This window comes from Cupressus sempervirens, chromosome 8, assembly GCF_028749045.1.
Source record: "Cupressus sempervirens isolate cs-2001-9-10 chromosome 8, ASM2874904v1, whole genome shotgun sequence".
Classification (NCBI taxonomy): Eukaryota; Viridiplantae; Streptophyta; class Pinopsida; order Cupressales; family Cupressaceae; genus Cupressus; species Cupressus sempervirens.
The window spans coordinates 373035293-373058231 of NC_143125.1; the positions used below are offsets into that span (position 1 = coordinate 373035293).

Here is a 22939-nt window from a genome sequence, read left to right on the forward strand (position 1 = left end):
AAAGAATCTATGATTATATACTTAATGGAACATAGAAACTCACCAATAGGTCCAATCAGATGTTTCCGTCTTACCTCATACCATTTTTTGATTGTATGAACTTTGAGAGCTGGTGAAGGAACTATACTTTCTAGAAGTTGATTATACATGTGTTCACAGGAGAATGAGAATATCCAACAACTTGGCATAGTCAAATTATGGTGGTTCAAATCATGTTGGCAAAGCATTATAAATTTAAAATGGATATCCAAATACTCATACAATTGATAAAGTAAATACAGAAAAGAAAACAGTAGTCATTTATTTCTTTATGGAAATCAACCACAAAAGTGCAAAGATGAAGAATTTTGTTACTTCTAAGAATATGTTATGCAGAACTGTTCTAACAGAAGTACAGTGGCTGGCAATGGAATTTTCTAGCCCAACATGAATCAAAACTAATATCACTAAGTGGAGTTCCCAACTTTACATACACTCAACTAAAGCAACTACAATGCTATATTAAATAGTGAAGATCTCTTTATGATTATGATGCTCAACCATCCATTATTTAAACTGTCAAGAAATGAATATGTGAGGAAGATACACACAAGGGAGAATAATATATGTTTTAAATACATACATACATACATACATATATGTATGTATGTATGTATGTATGTATGTATCGCAGGACCAACATTGTTCAGTTTGAATAATTATCAAATATGTGGCAGCCCTTAAAATATACTTCTACAGGTGCAGATTGAAAACCAGTTTTCTAAGAAAATACTCATGAAACTTGGGGAAGATAGGCCTGATGAATCTTGGAAACATCATCAAAGCATGATTCTATTTGGTGGGCTATGCTAGCATTTGATTGTGGAGTTTTCATAGACGTCTAGACAACTCCCGGTGTCATGGCACTTTGTATCAGATCCCTCCCATCATGTTTGAGCCACAATCAGAAGTTGGTGGGATTGAATATTATGACAAGAAATGTTCGAGGCTTAGTGTATATGATGTGTGACTGGTTTAAATTCAATGCTCAGCACTCATGTAGAAGGAATTTGGTGGCAAACCTGCAGATGCAAGAGTGAAGACTATGACAGACAGAGATAGCAGTAAGAGTAATGAAATAGATGAACATCAAACATAAATGGATGTCATGTAAAGAGATTTGGAAGGCATTGAATTCCAGACCATGTACGACAATGTATTTTGCTGTATTAATCATTCCCAATGTAGAGATGATCCCTTCCTAATAGACATAGTCGCATATCATCTGCCCGATTTGAAAAGACTACATCTCAATGGTCTTCAAAAGCATGTCCAAGGAGCACGATCATTCTCAATAACTGATAGCAGGAAAAATGCAACATGAGGAGTGAATATATAAGAAATATACAATACACATAAGTGAGTATCGAATGAGGAAATAATCCTTGAGATGTTGGATGTTAATAAACGGTATGAACATATGACAATGACATCTTCAAGATGACGCCCGACAAGTAAATATGAGGAGGCTAATGTGCTGGATGTTGCATGAACAATCACATGTACACTCATGACAAAAGGAGTGAAGAGCCAATTTTCTCGGATGAATTTAGTGTCCAGTTTGAAGTTTCTCTTTTTATTGCAGAAGAATCCTCTTTTAATGGAGACTATAACCAACACGATCATGAATGAATGTCGTATCGATCCACAAAACAATAAATGAATGATAGAAGGATTTTAATAATGTCCAAAAGGCCAAAGTAGTGTATGGGACCCGCCTGCTAACAAAAAGCCTAATCCAGCTGTAATCCTTTGACTAATTCTTCTCTTCGTCGATGTATTTTGATGATCAGGTTTGCGGTCTTATTTAGCTGCGTTTCTTCGAAGAGGTGACCCATACTACTACTTTCTAACATCTATGAATACCCAGATCTGATGTTGTTGTACGTCGGGCAGTCCATAACAAAGTGATGTTCTGTCTTGATTGCCCCTGTGTCACAAAATAGGCAGATCATATCTTCCCATTCCTCTTTTGGTACTTTCCATCTCACATCTCAATTGGTGGAAACTAGTTCTAAGTTGGGTTATAAGCATTTTGGCCTTCCATTTGACTGTCGTGCCTAGGTACCCTTTTTCCTCATGACATGTGTTGGGGTTAAATTCCTTAATATAGTGAAAATATTCCTCCACATGTGCCTTGTCCATATGATGTTACGAAATCTTTTGCGAACAAACTTCTTAATTTCTTCTGTACTATCTAGGCAACTATGGATGTTGACGTCCCATTTTTGCATCCATTTGTTGTTTTGCTTCATCCATGTTTTTTTTCTCCTTTCTAACTTTTCTTCAATGACTAGCTTAGGCCAGCGATGATTTCCCATGCTCAATGTTTTCTTTAAGTAACATAACAGTCAGACCATTGCAACAGCTTCCAAAGGGAAGGCACCTACTTCAACTAATAAGATCTCGTAAGGCACTGAGGTTTTGATTTTAAGGCTACTGATGATAAGGTGCTTTTGTATTCTTTCTACCTATTTCCATTTCTGGCCGACAAGCTGCTGCCCCAAATTTCACATCCATACAAGATCACTGGTGTAACAAGCAGCCCAAATAATATTTTCTTTGTCTTCAAATCCCAAATTTCTACATTCCTGCACTTATTTTGTAAAGCATACAGCACCTTGCAGCCTCCTTGAATCCTCCTAGATCTGCATGTTTCCTAGCTGAGTTTGTTTTGGAAGTCTATTCCCAAGTACTTGTATTCACTCACAATCTCTAAAGGGTTACCCTTAAAGAGAAACGTGTCTGGGGGTCTCTTGTTTCTTTTCAAGAAGAAGATCATAACTTTGGTTTTGCTGGTGTTAACTTCTATACCCACCTCTTGGCAAAAGCTTTCCAATGCTTTTAAGTGCTCTCTCAAACCATTGGCTGTCTTGGCAATAATGATGAGGTCATCTGCATATAACATTAGTTTAATCACATGACTAGCCAACTAAACCTCCTCACCACTGGTACTATCTAACCATGCTTCCAACTTGTCAAAGTAAAGCCCAACAAGGTTGGAGATAGCGGGCACCCTTGTTTGACCCCTATGTCACTACTAAAACATTCTGATAACCCATCCGTAGTTCTGATTTTAACCAGCTCATATAATCTGTGTACTGTTGTCCTTAACACTATAGGGATTTCCAACTCTTTCATTCTTCTCCAAAGTTTATGATGAGGTACTATGTCAAAGGCCTTCTTGAAGTCCACAAAACAGCAAAAAGCCTCATCCCTTGGAGTGTCCCATATTTTCTCAACTATCTAAGAGTCACCCCGTGATCAATAGTGGAGTGCTTCGGTCTAAAGCCCACTTGTCCCTTTCCTCTTTTTTCCTTTGTTTCAGCCCATTTGCTGATTTTTAGTTTTACCATGCTTCCTAATAGCTTGTCGAGAAGAGGGTTGATCATGTATAGTTAAGAGGGGTTGTTTCTGTCTCTGGTTTTGTAGATCGGGACCACTACATTGGTCGTCCAGTTTTTGGGGAAGCCCTCCTCATTGGCATTGTTAAAGATACGGTTGATATGAGGTGCAAGCAAATCAACAGCCCATTTTAAATATTCAGCTTGAAGCCCATCAATATCCATTGCTTTACCTGTCGCAAACCTCCTTATGCCTTGGGTGATATCATCAATACTAAACAGATCTTCTATGTGCATGGTTATTGGGGTATCACATTCATCTTGCTCTCGTTCATAGAGTGCTTTGGCATATTCCAGCCATTGCGTTCTGGTTATATTATTCTCTATATGATTCTTTTTCTGTCTGTGAAATATATTTGCTCTGCTGTTGCTATACTGTTTAATTCTATAAATTATATTTTACTGTCAATTTTTTTTTATCTTATAGAGCTAGACAGAAGTTGCAGAAGAATGCTGTTTCTTTTTGTATTTTTCAAAATATAGGTATTACAATGAATAAATAACAATAACTGATAAAATAGAAGTGTGACAGAAATCATATGCAGCAATACATACTAATCTAGAACTGATTCTAAAACCGTACTAGTAGAGTTTGATTTATTTCAGAATAGTCCCAATACAGATGTACTTCAAACAAGGTTGACGCCAGTTGAAGATGGGAACCAGCTACAGCCAAACAAGTTCAAATAATAAAGCCCAAGCTGCTGCAATATAACAACTCCAGTCTACTGCAATTAAACACCCCAGAATTCTTCACGTGATTTGTTGTAAGGAAACACCTAGCTAAACCAAAGTGGTCGCCTTCCCGAACAATCCACTACCTGCAAAGTGTGACCATGATACTAGAAATCGATCCTCTACCTTAATCAAACAGTATGCATAAGAACCTTCGAATCTAATCTTGTTGAGGGCTATGTCCCAATAAATTTGCTCTCAGCACTAGGGTTTTCGTCCTAGGTGAGGAATGTTCTTCCAAAGCAATGACGTCCAAAGTAGGTTGGCAAAGTGATAAAAGATGGTCACCTTTAGGTTGCCTTCTCCTTATATCCCCTCTCCAAGGCAATTCGAACCCTAAAACAGCCCTAAAGTGGAATTCATTCGAACTTTATAATATAATATTATTTTCCCCAATATAGGCGTCCATATAGAAAGAAATCATTACTTTATTAATGACAAATAGCTCCAAGCATCAACTAGGTCCCGGTAAGTGATAATCAAATAGTAGAGATTGAGCACTTTCCAACGAGCTATCACACATAGAAAAATCGATCCAAATGGAGCCAAAAAAATCCTTATTACTCTAAAATGGCTAAACACTTAGCCTTACTTAAATTATTAAAATGCTAACTTAGGAGAAGATTTAAATATATTAAACTATTTCCCAAGTAGCCAAGGAACAACCCAAACACCTCCAAAATATGAAACTGAGTTTGTCACCTGCCTGTGACTGATGTCAGACAACTTGGGCTCACCCTCAAATCTAGGGATACTCCTAAAAATGGGGAACACACCCAAATCTCCTAAAATTGAGACCAAGGGGTGATCTCATAGAACCTCAACTTTGGAAAACGTCACAACCAACTAAAAGGTAGGAATCTCCTTCTAAAATCAAGGAATTGCCTCCTAAAATCAAGGAACTACTCTCAACCGATCTACTACTGCCTATAATACTGAATTCGAATGCTGAAAACCATGACTAAGTCCTCAAACGCCATTGCCAACCTACGAAACTCCATAATACACTAACTCTCATGTCACTGCTAGACAACGCTAAAGATGCGACATGACAGTTTGAGCTCATTCCAAAACTTTTTGGGACTTTTTTCCCGAAATTAATCAGCTCAAGGCTTCTTAAGATCACATATTGTTCCTTCTTTCATCTTAGCAACTTGATATACTCCTTATTTTTTTCATTATCCTTTTGTCCTCTCATTTTGCCTTTTTCTCTCTTGCATTCATCATCAAACCACGAGTTAGCCAGAAAAGTATTCTTAGTGCCTCTTTTGGGTTTAGATCTTTTACATTCGTCAAGAGCCTTGTTGATAATCAAAACGAGGTTATCTTTGTCCACATGATGTTGTTTGGCAGCGTTTGAGTTCTTTCGCTGATTAGTAGATATCCTACTAAGAGAGTTTCTGAAAATTTCCTAATTTTCTTGTGTCATTCTTTCCTTGTAAACCTGTCAAACATTTTGTTGATCTTTTATGTGAGTGGCCAGCTTAAGAGAAATCGGATTATAGTATGAATTTAGACCGATTGGGCATTCCCCTATCTCAAACTTCAATATCTTTGAGGTGTAGTTTTGAGACCACATGACGTAATCCACTAGACTTTGTCCGTTGTAGGTTTTGCAACTAATGTTTCCTAAATTAAGCCATTTCCTCACCCCATTGCAAATGACCTTGTTATGAAGGCAGCAGACACCAAGTAATTCTACACCAAAATGATTGACCTTGCTTTTATCATCCTGCGATGACCTCTCGCAATGATGGACCTCCTCTTCTTCTAGCCATATTGGATCACTATTTTCCTATGTTATCCAAGGACGCATTTCCATGCGTAAACCTGATGTTTCGGAAATGGGGACAGGGGGACGGCAGGGGACGTTTCCCAGATGTCCCCACCTAGAGAAGAAAATAGGAAACGCGTCCCCGAAAGTTCGGAAACGATCAACAAGTTTTCGAACCACGTTGACCGTTTTGGGGACTGCTTTTCCATTTCCCAATGTCCTGGGGACTACATAAAAAGTTTCCTATTAAAATTTATTAAACTCAAAAAAAAATTTTAAAAATGATTTCCCAATCGTTTGCGGGCCCGGACTTGTGGAAGTCAATTTTTTTATGAAATATATTATAAAATGAATGATTAGGGGCACCTGTCATAGTATCTTTGTTTTCATTTTGAGGCTCGAGATGATAGTGATAGTGACTTTGATATGGATGATTAGGTACGGGCAGCTGCCTTTGTATCTTTTGTTTTCATTTTGACTTTCATGTTTCGAACTTTGGAGTGTTTTGTCTTGACATTATAATATTATATAATCATTGATAGTTGATACATTGATGGAATGTTTATCTATCAATATGATCATTGATACACTATAGTTGACATTTTAAAAGTTTAAAACTTTAAAGTTTGAGTCTTTATCTATTCAACGTTTCCATTTTATTAAGAGTTGATGTTTTTCATTCTTTTATTTGATTCATTTCATTATGTACTAATGGTATTTTAAGTGCTTAAATGATGATTGAAAATGATGCTATTTTAGAATTTTCTATGATGCTTCAATTAGATGCTAATTGCTATGCTCTATGATCATTGATGAATCATTATTTGATGAATGGAACTGATAATTTTAACCTATGTTGCTGTGATGAATGTAGAATTATGTTGCTGTGATGAATGTAGAATTGATGAATATATTTGAAAATTTAGATATATATATATATAAAGTCATCCCCTACCGTACCCTGTTCCGGCAAAAAAAAAATGGTCCCAGAAACCCGTTTCCCCATCCTCCAGTACCCTCATCCCAAAAACTTGGGGTAACATAGCTATTTTCGCTGTACCCTCTATCAATATTGAGACTCTGGTTATTTGCTGTCCTAGCATTAAAGTCACCTATAAGCAAAATTTCTCCTAAGGCGCTAAATGTAGAAATGTCCTTTTTAAGTGAGGCAAATGGGTCTTCGCAGTCTAGGTGTTTCTTCTTATAGAAATGTGATCCTTTAGGGGCAAAGTAGCATGCTGCCACCTGAATAGAAACCTAATTTTCTGTTATTTTTATCCAAATGTATTGGTTGTTTGGATCCTCTTTTTCTGTGTTAATAAATCTGCCCAATGCTTCTTTAATCAAAATTGTGATGCCTCCATGCCCTTTACCATTTTCCGTCCTTTCATTCCACACTAAATTTTCCTGTAACCTTCAAACTCTAGGACCTTGCAGCCATTGTGTTCATTTGTCTCTATGAGCAGGATAATGTCTTTGTCCCTACTATGGGCTCTAACCCAGGTCCTTTCCTCCACGGGTATCCTCTACAATTCCAACTAACTACAATTAAGAATTCTTGGGTGGGCCTGAGTTCCTATTTATCCTGTGTTATTTTGTCTTTAACATGGGCTTTCTATTTTGCAGCCATGCCCATTTTCCATTGTCTCTTGTTGTTTTAACATTTTCCCATTCTTTTCTCCTTTCCTCTTATTGGGTTATGGTAAGATCATCGTCAAGGTAGATATGTGTTCCTTTGAAAGACCTCTTGTTTCTCATAATATTGCTTGTGTCTTCTACATTTTTTATCGTCACCTTTACATGTCTGTCCTTGTAGCCCTTTGTCCACCTCCTGATTCTTAGTGTTTGCATAACCACTCCATTCCACTCGAATTGGTCTTTTAGGAAGCCTTTTACTATCTCTTTTGTAGCTTCTTGTTCCCTATAGTCTCTTAACCATTTGATGATGAGGTTTGTTGCCCTCTCATTAATCTCTTGTTCTTCCCTAATCTGGCTCCTTTTTTGTTTTCCTATGACTTCAATGGACGTATTCATTGTCCCCCTTACTATGTTGGTCCATGACTTGACTTCTTCCATTCATTCTCTTATCTGATTCCCTTTTTGTTCCATGGCAGCCATGGCAGACTGTATTTCTTTGATTTGCAAATTCTCATCTTTGTCTCTGATATTTCCTCCTACTTTATCTCCTACGGTAGATTTTGTCTCTCCTAATTCTTTCCTCAATAGGATCAGCTCATACTTCCCCTTTTTCCAAGTTGAACTACAATTTTTGAACTTTCTCTCTAAGTATATTAACTTCTTTCGTTAACTTCCAATTACTTTTGTTGATCTCTCTCATTTTAATGTCTTCTTGATGACTCTTCTCTTCTAATGTCAAAAGTCTTTCTTTCATGAGCACTAGGTCATTGATATACATGTCTGGGCACCAAGACATAGGCGTTTTTGTGGGGATGAAGATGTCTGACATCTCATCGTTTGTTGCCTTTGGTGGATGAGATATTTCTACTATACTCTTGTTATTTTCAATCTATTTCATTTGTCTCATTTGTGGGATCTCAGTAACTATTTTTTTTGGTACCAGTTTTGGCAAAATAACTATCAACTTGCCCTTCTTTGCATACTTGACCTTTTTGGCATTCCTTCTTCTAATTATGCCTTTTTATTGTTTTGCATTCACATAAATGTAGTTCCCCTTGGAAGCAATGCCTCGAGTTGGGAGAAGCCCAATAGGCCTTGTGGCAAATTACTTGTCGTTGTTCCAAAGTCGTATGAGTTCCCAAACCCAGCTGAGGAAAACATTCTTGGGAGTATCACAAAACCCCCTTGCTAGGTCAGCTGCCCTAAGACAAGGTTTTGTGGGAGATTATTACCTTGATCTAGAACCAAGTTACTGCTAGGCCCCATACTATGCAATGTTCTTATGACTGGTTGTGATATCTTTATCTCTGATTGATCATCTAGTGTGATGAAGTTTTGTTCAGCTGGTTGAGAGATGTGTAGTGTTTCTATGACTAGTTGTGGTATCTTTATCTTTGATTGATCATCTAGTGTGATATGCCTGAAGTCCTGTCCAGTTGGTTAAGGAATGTGCATTGTAACTATAACTGGTTGTGATTCTTTCATCTCTAAGAGAACACCTGGTGCGATATGCTTGAGAGCCTATTCCTCTATCTGAAATTGCTTAGTTTCTATCCCACCTTCCCCATCTTTTCCCTCCATATCGGAGCTAGGAACTTGTTCATTAGTCTAAGGTTCCTTACTTTCTAACCCACCTTCCCTATCTTTTCCCTCCATATCGGTAGCCTCCATATCCAACAATATACTGTTTACTGCTTTTGTAAGTTTGTGTTTTTGTGTAGAGAAGCACACATAAAGTGTAGAGGGTTTATGCGGCTATGTGTTTTTGCAAGTGGAAAATATCACAAGAAATAGGAGATGAAAGGGCAAAGAACAAGTAAAGGAGGTAGGTCAAGAAAACTTGTGAATCACACCTTATTGTTCTAGCAAACCCTAGAGCCTTGAGGAGTATTTTATTGTTTGTTGTTTGCTGCGTTTTCATCCAGACTTTGCTCTCCCGCTGTGATGTGCCCTGTCATCACTTGGTGTGTCCTACTGTTCTGGTTTGCCCTGTCATAGGCGGTGTTGCCCTGCCCTGTCATCGCTAGCGTTGCCCTGCCCTGTAACAAACATTAATAGAGGGGCAAACAAGATATGCGGAAGCAAAATTTATCAAATAATTTTGATGATTCACAAATACAATATGCGACCCCAAAGTCACAAATGCAAAGTTCTAATTTTTATTAAAAATATTAATAAGCTTCATTAAAAGACTACAATCGATATACTTCTCTACAATCTTAGTTATGAAAAGACAAAAACATAGATTTGAAAAGTCAAGCCTATACAAAATGTAAGATATAAATGAGAGATACTTTATTTCTCAAAGACACATTCAATATTTGAAAATCATTCTCAAGAGAAAGTATTTTATATTTATATTGTAAGGAGGAATAAGGAGCTTTAATATTACTTTATTTCAATTATTTTATTTTAATAATAAAATAAAATGGCCTCTATTTTTAAATGGCATGGACAATTAAGTTGCAAATGATTCGTCCTTTATAATCATTTTTCAATTCTGTAAACAATTGATGTTGGATTAGTGGACGAGGTCATCTATGGCATTTTAAGCTCAATCATTGCAAACATTGTGAAACATTTAACTATTTCCAAATCTGCATCTAGTCTATCTCCCGGCCTTAGGAGTTAAAGTACAATCTGGATTGGTTTAGAATTACATATATATATTTGATCCGTCGCATCTTGATCATTAAATTGTTATAGTATAAGTGCATAGAACGTTATAAAGTTGTACGTGAAAATCTTCACTGAAGTTGGACTCTATTGTCGAAATGAGCAAAGGCACTGTTCTTTTCATTATTGAAGTTAGAAAATCTATATCTTCCTTCCTACAAGCCTCAAATCCATTTTTCAAAAACCCTATACAATTCATTCAATTATTTCAAACACTCAGCATTCAATTTTACTTTAATCTAGTTCAAGGACCTTGCCAACCGGAGAACTTGCAAAGCTTAAATTCGCTTTAGAAAAGCTTTGAACCAAGTAGTCAAGTTCGAGGAGAAGGTTTACCCGCCTAAGTGTAGCGGAGCCTAAAGTGCAGGGGAATCAAGGTGATTCTCGTTCTTTGGCCAAAACTAACTGTGGAATCCTATCGGAGAAGGGGTAGGCTCTTGGATTTCCAATCTGCAGTTTTCGGAACCAACACAACCCATAATGGTAACTATGAAGTAATGATCAGTCATGTTGTAGTATCCAAGGTGAGAATGCAACCCTTCTATCACTTTCATCCTTAAATCCCAAGTCAATATGTGAACTACCAATGCATTTGTAGGTTGCGCAACTAATCATAATTGCATCAAATCTCAAACTGTGTAGTATCTCAATGGAATCCACAAAATGCAAAACATGTATCCTACTATCGCCTAGATCCCAAACCAACCTGTCATCACGATCCTGGGTGTAGATATAGATGTCTATCAACCTATCATCATCCTGAATCAGCCAACTGAACAAACAGATCATAGCACCAAAATCAAAAACATCTCTGATATGTGAAAAATCTAACTCATTTAAACACCACATGTTGCTGCCATAATCTTCCAAAAGTCCAGCCAAGTCTGAAAATATAACAGTGGACCAAGCATAGCAACCACTGATAGCTGGAGTATGCCTAAAATCACCAGCTAGCAAATAAATAGCTGTCATCTCATGAAGACTTGGTGATATGTCTCTGGATAATCAGTAGAACTATCAGCATACATTAAGAACATTTCAGAATTATCAGCATCACCATAAGTACCAACACTCAAGTCAACATCTCCATCAATGAAGTGATCATCATCAAGTGAAATCTCTGAATTATTTTCATTTGGTTCATATCTATCCACAAGACATTGTGAAGGTATACCACTGCTGTCATAGAAATCAGAGTTTTCATGGTTTACTAATTGCTAGTTCTTAAAATCCTCATCATCATAATTAACCTCATATTGATAAGGTGAAGTGTACATATTGTGCTCTCCTTCACTCTCAGCAAGGGTGTGAATCCCTTCTATTATGTGTATGATCTCCTTAGCCTTAGGTTCTTGACCATCATCTTGGTGAGTGGCTGTTCTAAAAATCTGATTTTTAGCCTGATGTAATGACTATTGTGTTATACTAAGTTGAAGACATAACTCGTCAATCTCCTTCTCTTTATCTTCAACATGTTTGATAGCTATATCCCTATCTTTGAGCACCTTCTCCTTTTCAACACCTTTAACTTCCCACATGATTTCTTCAATGTCTTTATGGGTGTTATCAAAATTCACCAGGGCTGCAATGACCACATCATTTGATACTTTCAACTTAGCCTCCAAATTAGATGCTCCAGAATCACCATCTTAAACTGAAATGTCTGATTGGTCTTTTAATTCAGCTCCTATAGTAACATCATCTTGTTCTAGTTCTTGAATACTAGGTACATTTTCATTCTCAGCTGCATCATTTTCAAACTTTTCCTCCCTCCCCAATTGCATTGTATTATCAACTATCACGTCATTGTCATCACATAGTTCATCCTCATTAAGAGACTCAATTTCAGCCTTATGATCACCATAATTTTTGTTAATAAAAACCTCCACTTTACCAAATAAGTTGCTAGTACCAATCTTACCATCATGGGAGGTTCCCTCTCATAATCTTCATCATGTTGAAGCTCAACTAACGAATCCGCAACTTCCTCAATGCTGATCTGCACCTTTTGAACTGACTCTTCTTCCTTATTCTCTTCACAAGAGTGACAAAGTGACCAAGCTCGCTTGCAATTAAAACAAAGGTGTTATTTCCTCATTTGATTCCTGCTCGAGTTTGAAGATGCCACAACCTGCATGCCTGCTGATCTAAGCTCATTTTCAGTCATATTCCTTGAACCTGTCAAGCTTATGTTCAATCAATTCCTCCACAAGCTCGTAAGCTATGCGTGAGATTTATTTTCCCTTCTCCATATAGCCAACAAATCGGATTATAGTAGTTTGCATATGTCTTCATCCTCATCTAATATTATTGATATGATTGATTTAATGCAAGATCTCACATTGTCTGGCTGATGTTTCCTAAATTCTCTCAAAAGACATTGAAACAATTGAAGAATCATTTTCTCATTGGCAAGATCCAACATAGCGATATAAAATCTTGTTTTTGCCATAAGTTCCAAGATTTTCACCCTCTTACTAAAAGTAGGATGTTTGACATCATACAGTCCCTCTAAGCTGTTCGTAATCAACTGCATGACCACCTTCAAGATGCTATCATTGCAGAGTGTAATAGGAGCAATAATTCTGATAATCTCACTAAAGCAAGAGGCAACTAGAAGTCTTACATCCTCATGACGGTGCTCCATTAATATGTCTTGGACTAAGGTAATCATTGATGGCTGCAAGGCCCAATTTTGGAGTCTCCAAGCAGACTGATCCACCTTCAATAAACTAAGGTCCAACTGTTCCAAATCTGGTAGAAGATCATTCACTGAGTTCTCGACCTTTAGCTGTCATCCCATGATGTACACCCTATTTCCTACTGCCTTTTTCATTTTGCAAATTCCTTAAGCTGCTCATGATCAAAAGTTTCATTAAATTGTTCTGAACAAAGAACACTTTTCAGATCTTCCATTGTCTTCATTCTGCGAGACTAAAATATTATCTGGTAAACTGAACCTTTCTGTAACATTCACAGAGAAATTCTAAACTGCAAAGAACCCAACTATTACTGAATATTTGTAGGCCTGAAGATCCCCAAAACTGAGGTTTTATGGCAGAATGTAAAGTCTGATCAAGAGTTTACACAAGATATAACGTAACAACTAAGTCTGCTATCCTCAAATTTCTGCATAGGTTGATCACAAAACTTTTTCCCAGTCATTAAGAATAACTGCTCTGCTCCAACAAATATCTCTACCATTTACCATTTACTTAATGTTGGAATGATCCACCCCAGTTTTGTTTCAACTTCGCTGTTGAGCTTCTTTCCCAAATTGTTTAATGTCTTCCCTTAATTAAAGGCTACGTGTAATTCCAAGAATTTTGAAGGCTAAAATTGCAGGTAACTCAGAAAGCTGACTATTACTTGCTAGTTGTTTCCACTTCCATACCTGTAAATTCTCAGACATAATGGGCAGAGGTTTTCCCTTACGGCCTCCTGTTGAATACAACTCCTCAAGTATTAATGCCTGTAAGTCTGATAAAACACCATTGGTAGTGAATAACAAGGGACAAATTGAGTTACAGCTACCAGCATAAAAATAGAAATACAACCAATAATCCCTTCTGTTTTTAGTAGCTTCCCATATATAGTCAATCACAACCTCCACCTCCAAATGACTGCTCAGGGTATGTGCCCAAATATAGCAGACTCAAATATTTCATGGTATCCTCATTGGGCGGCACAGTATAATGGAAAGGATTTACGACAACTCAATAGGCCCAATGAATATAATTCCCAGCCTGTATCACTCTATCAACCTGATGAAGCCCTATTTTTGCAAAATTTAGGGCCTCCAATTGTGAATGTTCGAGATTCATCTCTTACCTTCTGATTATCTTAAAGATTGTTTGTCTCAAGCAAAAGCATGGAATCGTACAAAATGAGACATCCTGAAACAAGCACATCTTATTGTTAAACACTCATATGGTACCGATGCTGGTGTTATTTCTTTTTATAAGAATATACTCACCATAAGGCATATGGTTGTGGAAAGGAAACCAATCCTTTGTGTGATGTCCCTGGATTTGAAGATGCACGCATGAAGCTTTTAAGACACGGTTCATTTATTGATTACTGGATCATGATATTCTCATGCATACTGTGTTAGATGGTTCTGCTATTATGGACAGTGAATTACTTTTGATTGCAAGTAGTGAGAGATGTGCTTGTGTACAGATAATGCATCTTCAGCATATTATTCAACAAAACAAAGTTGATGTGATTCAGGAAACTGCAGCAAACAACCAGCATGAGGCAACTCAAAAATTTATTCAGGATACCATTTCTGTTGGAGCTCCAGTAATATCAATATCTGCGCAACTGAAGTACAATGTTGATTTTGTATGCGTATACATAACAGAGAAGATTCCTATTCCTGAGCGTGATTTTGTTGCCCCACATGGCATGATTATAATCAGATCATATGATGTAAATAAACTTGGTGCTGAAATTAATGAAATAAAAGTGGTGTTGCTGGTAGAAATATGTTGAGGGGTGTTTTGGAGGTGAATTAAAAAGTTTAAATTTGTCCTAGTGATACAGTTAAAAATGAGAGTGGCAATGTACACCTATCTTCTTAAGAACAAAACAAGTATAAGATACACACAATGATAGTTCAAATATGCAGATGGACAGGAAGTAGTGTTGGCATTCTGTATATGGCAGCATTCTTTTAGTATGAATGTATGTACTACAAGTGCAGTGACCTCTACATATTCTTGAGAAATTAGAGGAGTGTATCATTTTAGCAAAAATAACAGTGTTTCTAATATGGCAGAGTATTGGACTTGGTATTAATGAAAAGAGATTCCAGAAATAGGTGGATGGTATGTGAAGCGCCTTTGAAAGATAATAAGAAAAAAACAAAAATACAAAGGCACTGATGATATATGCAGGCATCTGTATTTTCACATCTGCATCATACTATCAAGCTTGGAGTGACAAATAGACACAAAATACATATGAGATGATACCAAGCCATAGGCAGCGATCATATATGTTGAAGGTGCCCTGATTAAAAGAAGTATGCACATCATAAAAATCAAATTGAAGCAATGATACTGAAGTGTGCTAAAAAATAGATAAAGAATTATTTGCATTGAAAGAGAAAACTCACGACAGTGACTAAGTACATCGACAGAGAACAAGATATTGAACTCAGCTATATGGAAAATGATGAAGTTTATAAACCATTAATAAGGATTTTTCAAAGACTTTGAAATATATTAAATCGGTGATTGAAAACGATGATTGTGTGCTGGAAGAGATAGTGATGTCGTCACATATGATCGAAAGACTTAAGGAAATTGAAAAGAATAAATCCACGTCACCTGCCTACTAGCAATTGTACAACAATGTTTAAACAGAGCAGGTGTCAATGGAGGCAGACTGAATTTGACTTTGCCACATCACCACCTGTGGAGGAAGACACGTGAAGGAATTGAGCATATCACTAGGTACAGCAGGGACCAATACCATGAAAGAAGAATTCCAAAACAAATATGCAATGACTCATTGACAGATAGAACTAACACCTGAAAGGAGGAGTAGTGAATGTAGTAACAAGGGAACCCACTTACTTCCGTAACGTAGATTGCATATATAATCTTGATTATTAAGTTGTTGACAGTACAAGTGCATAGAACCTTATAAAGTTGTACCTGAAAATCTTCATTGTACTTGACTCCGTTGCCCGAATAAGCAAAGGCACTAGTCTTTTGAATCATTGAAGTATTATTATTGGGTTTATATTTGAAGTTATAAAAACTATATCTTCGCTCTTACAAGCATCAAACCAATCATTAAGAACCATATACAAAACGTTCAAACACAAAGCATTCATTCAATTTTATTTTGATCGAGTTCGATGACTTGCCAACCGGAGAACTCACAAAGTTAAATTTGCTATAGAAAAGCCTTGAACCAAGCAGTCAGGATTTGAGGTGAAGGTTTACCCACCTAGGTGTAGTGAAGCCTAAAGTGTAGGGAATCAAGGTGATTCTCATTCGTTGGCCAGAACTGACTGTGGAATCCTATTGGAGAATTGGCAAGCTCTTGGATTTCCAATCTATGGTTTTGGTTACCAACACAACTACCAACTATAAGAATTTCATTGTATATTCGTTCATTTACTAACACTCCACCACGATCATAAAAGTAAACAGAAGATGTCAATATGGGAAATTTGTAGAAGCTATCTTCAAGCTAATGGCACACTTCAGAAAAAAAATCTCAAGCTTGACTAGAGAGTATTGATTGACCTGCCACAATTCCATGCCCTACCCTCTTAGCCCGATAACTATCTTAAGCTCAGTCTCTGAATTCTTCTGAGAAAACTACGCACAGTCTTCCTTACTAATTTGTTTGGCTCCAAACCAATCGATTGCAACATTTTCCACCAAGGAGCGCTCAAACAATAAACGCTCAAACTCCTTTGAAAATATTTGGTGCAATTATAATTACTTTTCCCTTCAATATACATGTCTTCAGTTTCTCCTCTTATTGATCGAATGAGTGCAACTTAGTTATAAATCCGACAGTGTAAAGCTTGGTTGAGCTCCCGCACATAGGTACGTGATGATTCTAAATTTCTAAGTCACATATTGAGCCTAGTGGTTTTCTTCATACTTGGAGTAGCAAACTACCAATATGCTCGTGCCTCTTGTAAATTCTTAGTACGCATATGAATTTTTCTGACACAAAACTCTACCTTCCCGTGAGTTGCATGAATAGCCACATAATTTATTGTATGCTTTGGTTCGATTCTCTTCTCTTGTCAAGTAACGCACATGGTAGACACAATATATAAATGAATTCTTCCTTGTCGTTCTTTGCTTTAACAAGTGATTTTGCCTTCAAACTGTCGTCCACATGGTCAGCATGAAACGGTGTTGTTTCCCTTTGAACCAAAAGGTTCTTTCCTTGTCATTCTTTGCTTTAACAAGTGATCTTGCCTTCGAGCTGTCGTCTACGTGATCAGCATGAAATGTTGTTGTTTCCCTTTGAACCAAAAGGTTTTCTGCCAAGAGTTGTTACTTGGTACATGTACAAAGTCTTTTAAAGTAACTCCCCATCACTCAAATATAATATTATTTCAATACACAAGAGATTAGAGTTCCCGCCAATATTCTCGTGAACAAAGTAACGCCTCTCTACAAATAACTCCACGTCAATCATATTGACTTCAAGGCCTTCTGTCAATTCACGAGCGTACTCTTCAATCTTCTTTCGTTACAATTACTTTTACCAACTGTCATTCAGGAGCTAGGTCTTCAATCAAGTTATTATTGCTGCACAACAAAGGCAATCACCACTAAATAAACTGTCGATATGTAACACTAGACATGGTATTTTCCCCCAAACAAGTTTATAATATTTTTCAAAGAAAAATTCTGGTTCTAGAAAGATTTTCGTTTTGGTTATTGAAACGGAAAAATCATCTAATTACTGCCTCGAACTCCTATGAAATGGCTAATGAAGGTGTTTGCCCAAAAAGAAAGCGTTACAACCTACATATACTTACTCGTCTTTGAAGCGATTCTGCAAATTGATTATACCCCTTCATTAATTTTTCAAAAAAACTATTCTCAACACCAAATATCGTATGCCTGAAGGATTGACATCTTCGCCCAAATGCAACCACGAGACCAATGTATAGCTGAAATAGAGTATTAAAATGCTTGTTTGGTTACTCAGATTCAGCTACCTGAAAAAACCAAAGATGTTTGTGGCGATTAAAAAAAGGTGAAGGCCTGATGATTTACTAGAATTGTATGACTTCCTTCGGCATAAATTTTTGATACAAACTATGGCCTGCAGAAATAAGGTATACTAGAGACTTTCACGGCAAACATTTGATAAGGAATCCTCCAACAATATATTATCACAAAAACCCAAATCGACACAGCACCTAAAATGACCCGAACATTAATAATACAAATTTCCTTTCTATAGCAAATAAAATTCATAGTCATTCACATCCAATATACCTTCAACCATAAGGGAGTCGAATACCAGAGTAATATCCCAGTAGGATATTATCACAAACTTTTTCTCATATAATTTTCAGAACATAAATAGATAAATGATGTAATGTAAACCACCAAGATAACCAATAAATTCTCATTAAAATGTCTCAGAATATGTTATTGCAGTATTCATCAGCAATACAATAACCAGATATCAAGTCCAATCTTAAATACAGAAAATACAGTCAAATTGGAAATAACAATAAAATGCACATGTAATCCCAAGTGTGAAATCTGATATGAATACACCACAAGATGAATTGGGGCAACATCCAAGCCACCCAAGAAGAGCCAGAAAGTTTTCATCATCAAGATCCTCATTAAGAGAAAGCTAGTAACTTCCCAAAGTTCTCCAAAGAGAAACCAAAAAATAAGTCTCAAATCCAAGCCTATCTAAAATGAATCTCCCTTCCTCCTTTTAATGCATCACACTGTGACTCTTCAGTTTCCACTTCTCTGTCTTTCATCTTCTTCTTCTTTGTCACCTTATAGCCCCCTTTATAATATTAAATTGACCCATTTTATAAACTTGCTTCAAACTTTCATAAGTCAAATTTAATATTTTATGAGTTTAACTTCAAAATTCCTAATGTCCCTAACGGGGGGCATTATAGTTGATGCCTTATCGAGAAGACCCCACTTGTGTTCTACTAAAGAAATTGTTGATGATTGGTCAAGTTTGATTTCTGCCATATATGTTAAGGACACATGGAGTCCTGGCATTACTAATGGGGCAGTGTACATTAATAGATATAGAGTTATAAATATTCTCATCATTTACTATGAGTTCATCTTCTTAATATAGGGATCAGAGATGAAGAGACAGATATTGTGTGTTTTCATGATGCACCTATGGTCAGACATCCAGGGTACTTTAAGACAAACTAGTAGATATGAAAGGGATTCACGCGGAAGGAGCTTAAGTCAAAGGTCCTTGGATATTTACGTGAGTGCCTACCTGCCGATAGGATAAACAAGAGCACTCTTTTCCTACAGGTTTATTGCAGCCCCCACCAATTATAAGCAGGAAGTTGGAATGTATCTTGATGGACTTTATCATGGGCTTGCCCTAAGCCCAAAGCAAGGATTACATCTACGTTGTGGTAGACAGTCTTACTAAATTTGCACACTTCTTCCCAATAACCATTACAGATGCAGTCATATAGGTGGCAAATTTGTTCTTTCGAAAGGTATCCAAAATTCATGGGTCGTGTGGAGCATTGTCAATGATAGCGACAAAAGGTTCATGAGTCATTTAAGGTAGGAGATGTTTAGGCACATTAGTACCGAGCTCACCCCAAGTACTAGTTACCACCCCCAAATGGATAGTCAAATAAAGACACCCCCAAATGGATAGTCAAATAGAGATGGTTAATAATTGGATATCAGGGCAGCAAAAGGCATGGGTTAGGTGGTTATATCTGTATAACTATTGCTCTAACACAACCTACCACATGTCCACCCAAATGAGTCCTTTTATAACATTGTACGGGTAAGATGCACCCAACTCTTTGGGTTTTCTTTTTTGTGACTGTAGGGCCTAGTACCAAGGACCTCTTACATGACAACTAGGATTCATTACGGCCTCGAAGGAGAATATCCAACAAGCTTAGAATCAACAAAAAGTATGTCAATCAATGTAGGGCCCAATGTTCATTTGAGATGGGTGATCTAGCATATCTTATGTTGCATCCTGACAGACAATCCACTCTCAAGAAGAGTGGGGCCAAAAAACTTAAGCCATGCTATTTTGGACCAGCCAGGATCATCTGGCCTATTAATGAGGTGTCTTACGAGTTTGAGCTGCCAGCTAACAACCAAGTACATAACATCTTCCATGTGTCTCACCCCAACAAGGTGATAGGGTATAATGTCATACCTTCTACAACATTGCCACCCCTTGATGAGAAATTGGTCCTTGAGGCTATTTCTGACACCCAGGTGAGGAAATCGAGGAGAGTTATGTAATAATCCTAGCTGGTTATAACTTCAAAATACATCAATTATTCAGATGTTTGACAATTCGTCAAACACTTGGCAAGTGAACTCGAAACTCAAGCAAATAAACTAGAGATGGATAGATGCACATAACAGCTTCCTCATCAAACGCAACTTGGAATGTAATCCCAAGATGGATGCAATCTCTTCAAATTCTAATTTTAGCACAACCAAATGAATTGCAGCCTCCCAATTCTGCAAATCTGAAACTCATCTAACCAAATGCTGCATGTAGACTTGAATAAACAGCCAATCCCTTCGAACAAAAAATGCAGGTACAAATTTAATAATTTTTCTCAATGCCAATGAAATTCTTCAACACAGAACTCTCCTTAGCTATAGTAAAACAGTAGGAGAAATAGCCAGTTGTATACCTCAGCACAATTGCCAAAGCCAACTTAGAACAAAATCTCAGATTTGAATCTACAATACTTCAACTATAGATCCAATGGAACAACTCAGAATTTAGACCCTTATACTTCAGAGGTACAAAAATCAGAACTCACAAAAAGCCACCAAGGCAACAAAAGAAAATAAATATTCAAACATGCTTTTCTCAACAAATGGGCTTCTATTTATAACCTCCAGATGCCTTTTTGTTGCCAAAATGTAACTTCACTCAAGAAGCTTCACCACACAACATTAATTAGAAGCTTCCATTAGATTCTCTAACTTGACTTGGCTTAACTAATTAATAAATGGCACTTTCCACTGATAACTCAAACTTCAACTTAAGTAAAATTATAAAGTTAAATTATAACTTTATAATAAGCCATTTAATTATTTAATAATAATTTGGACACTAAAAATATAATAACTCCCAAAATACTCATCATTTAAATATGTCGTCTAAAATAGGAGTCATATCTATTATTTCTCCATGTGACCAAATGCACTTTCCAAAAATGGAAAGGGTCCATCTCGATCAACACCAACTTACCACAAATAGTAAGTACACAAAACTAAGCCCAAATAAAGTCCAATCTGAGCCAAATGAAGACCAACCCGAAGCTTACCGAATTGTGGAGAAGATAAGACCCTCCCAAGTCAAGCCACTACCTTAGAAGACCCTCTATCCACAACAATTAGCCTAGAGGATCACATTAATAGGCTAATCCATGAAACTCTTGAACTGACGAAAATGGGGACGTTACAAGTTATTAGGGAATATTTAGTGAAGTGGAAGGAACTATGGGTAGAGGATGCTATACATGAGAGTGAGCACATTTTGCAGCAACGGGGTTGAGGTTGTTGAAGGACAAGCAATTTCAGCAAGGGCAGACTGTAATGTCCCCTCCTAGGGCAATTTGGTTACCAATGGTGGTAGGCTTATTATCCGGTTCACATATGCCACCAAATTGCATAGCAGGTCCATGCAGTGGCTTATGGAGCCACAAAGGGGCTTTGTGAGTCAGTTAAGATAGTCTGGGACAGTTTCTTAGATTTTAGCAGGAATCGCTATTTTTAGGGATTGACTGGGAGTTGATCGTGACACATCAAGAGACCTTCGGCATCAGCCAAGATACTGGTTGCAATTCCTATTTTAGCACGGGTTCCTAAATTTTGAAAATAAAAGACACTTTGGAAGCCATTTTGCAATCATCCAGGTTATCATTTTCTTCATCAGCAATGGGGGTTCAGACTCTGAGGGTTGGAACAGCTATTTGGCATCTAGGAACAAAATCTCTTGGAAGAACTTAGAGTTGGGCGTAGTCCCGGGTATCCAGGTGACAGGATAGAAAACAAATCAATATTGGTTTCATCTCGGCTTGAGGTGTCAGATCAGGTTTGACAAGGTCGAAATTATTAACTAGAGTTCCAAATCGGTGTGTGTGGAGGGTCGATTTATCATTTGTCAAACACCTGTCCTACAGTACCAGGTTTCACCCAGTTCCACCCAGCAGCGGATGTTAAACAAGAAAAAGGCAAAAATCGGACTACTGGCTTTCTTAATTTCGGACAATTCATGGTTACAGTCTGCCAGGATAAATATCACACATTAGCAGCAAGGAATACCCCAATTACCTCCAGCCATACAACCTAGGACTGAGCTTTCTCATCTCCCAGATCAGAACAGCAATTGGTAGCAGCTGTAGCTAGCATATAAATTAGTTTTGAAAGATAACATCTGTGGCACAAATCACAAGGCTTAGACTCCATATAATCCATTGTGCAGTTTCCAAGAAATCAGATTTGTACAGCAGAAAATCTAACAGTCAAAAATGTATTGTTTATTTTCAAATTTGAATAAATCAGATTTTACTCAGCACTTGGCAGCTAATTTAGAAGTTAGCTGTTTTAGTATTTGGTTATTGTTTTCCAAGCATTGCACCCTATTGTTCCAAAAACACCAAACACTCGTCAAACACAAAAAATTTGAGAAAAAAACAGATTTGGCAAAAAACCACATTTGTGGGTGTATATTACAAATTCTTTAGAAAAAATTGACAAAAAAAAAAACTAGAGCTAGTTGTTGCAGGATCACCATTGCCAAGTAGAATGGTAGATTCATGCACACTCACAAATGTTTTTTATCTTCTTCTTTTTTCCTTTGCATCATGTTTTGAAAACTATTTATTTAGTGATATTTGTTTCAATAGAAACAAATTATAATCAGCATCCATTTAAAAACCAAAAAGGAA

The 22939-nt window shown here is 37.0% G+C and overlaps 1 protein-coding gene and 1 pseudogene across 6 annotated transcripts in view; one reads left to right on the forward strand and one right to left on the reverse strand.

Annotated features, from left to right (window-relative positions):
- Nucleotides 1-22939, reverse strand: part of LOC149542861 (eukaryotic initiation factor 3 gamma subunit family protein) — a 236684-nt gene that overhangs the window by 118536 nt on the left and 95209 nt on the right. The window lies entirely within an intron of this gene.
- Nucleotides 14076-22089, forward strand: LOC149542862 (uncharacterized; annotated as a pseudogene).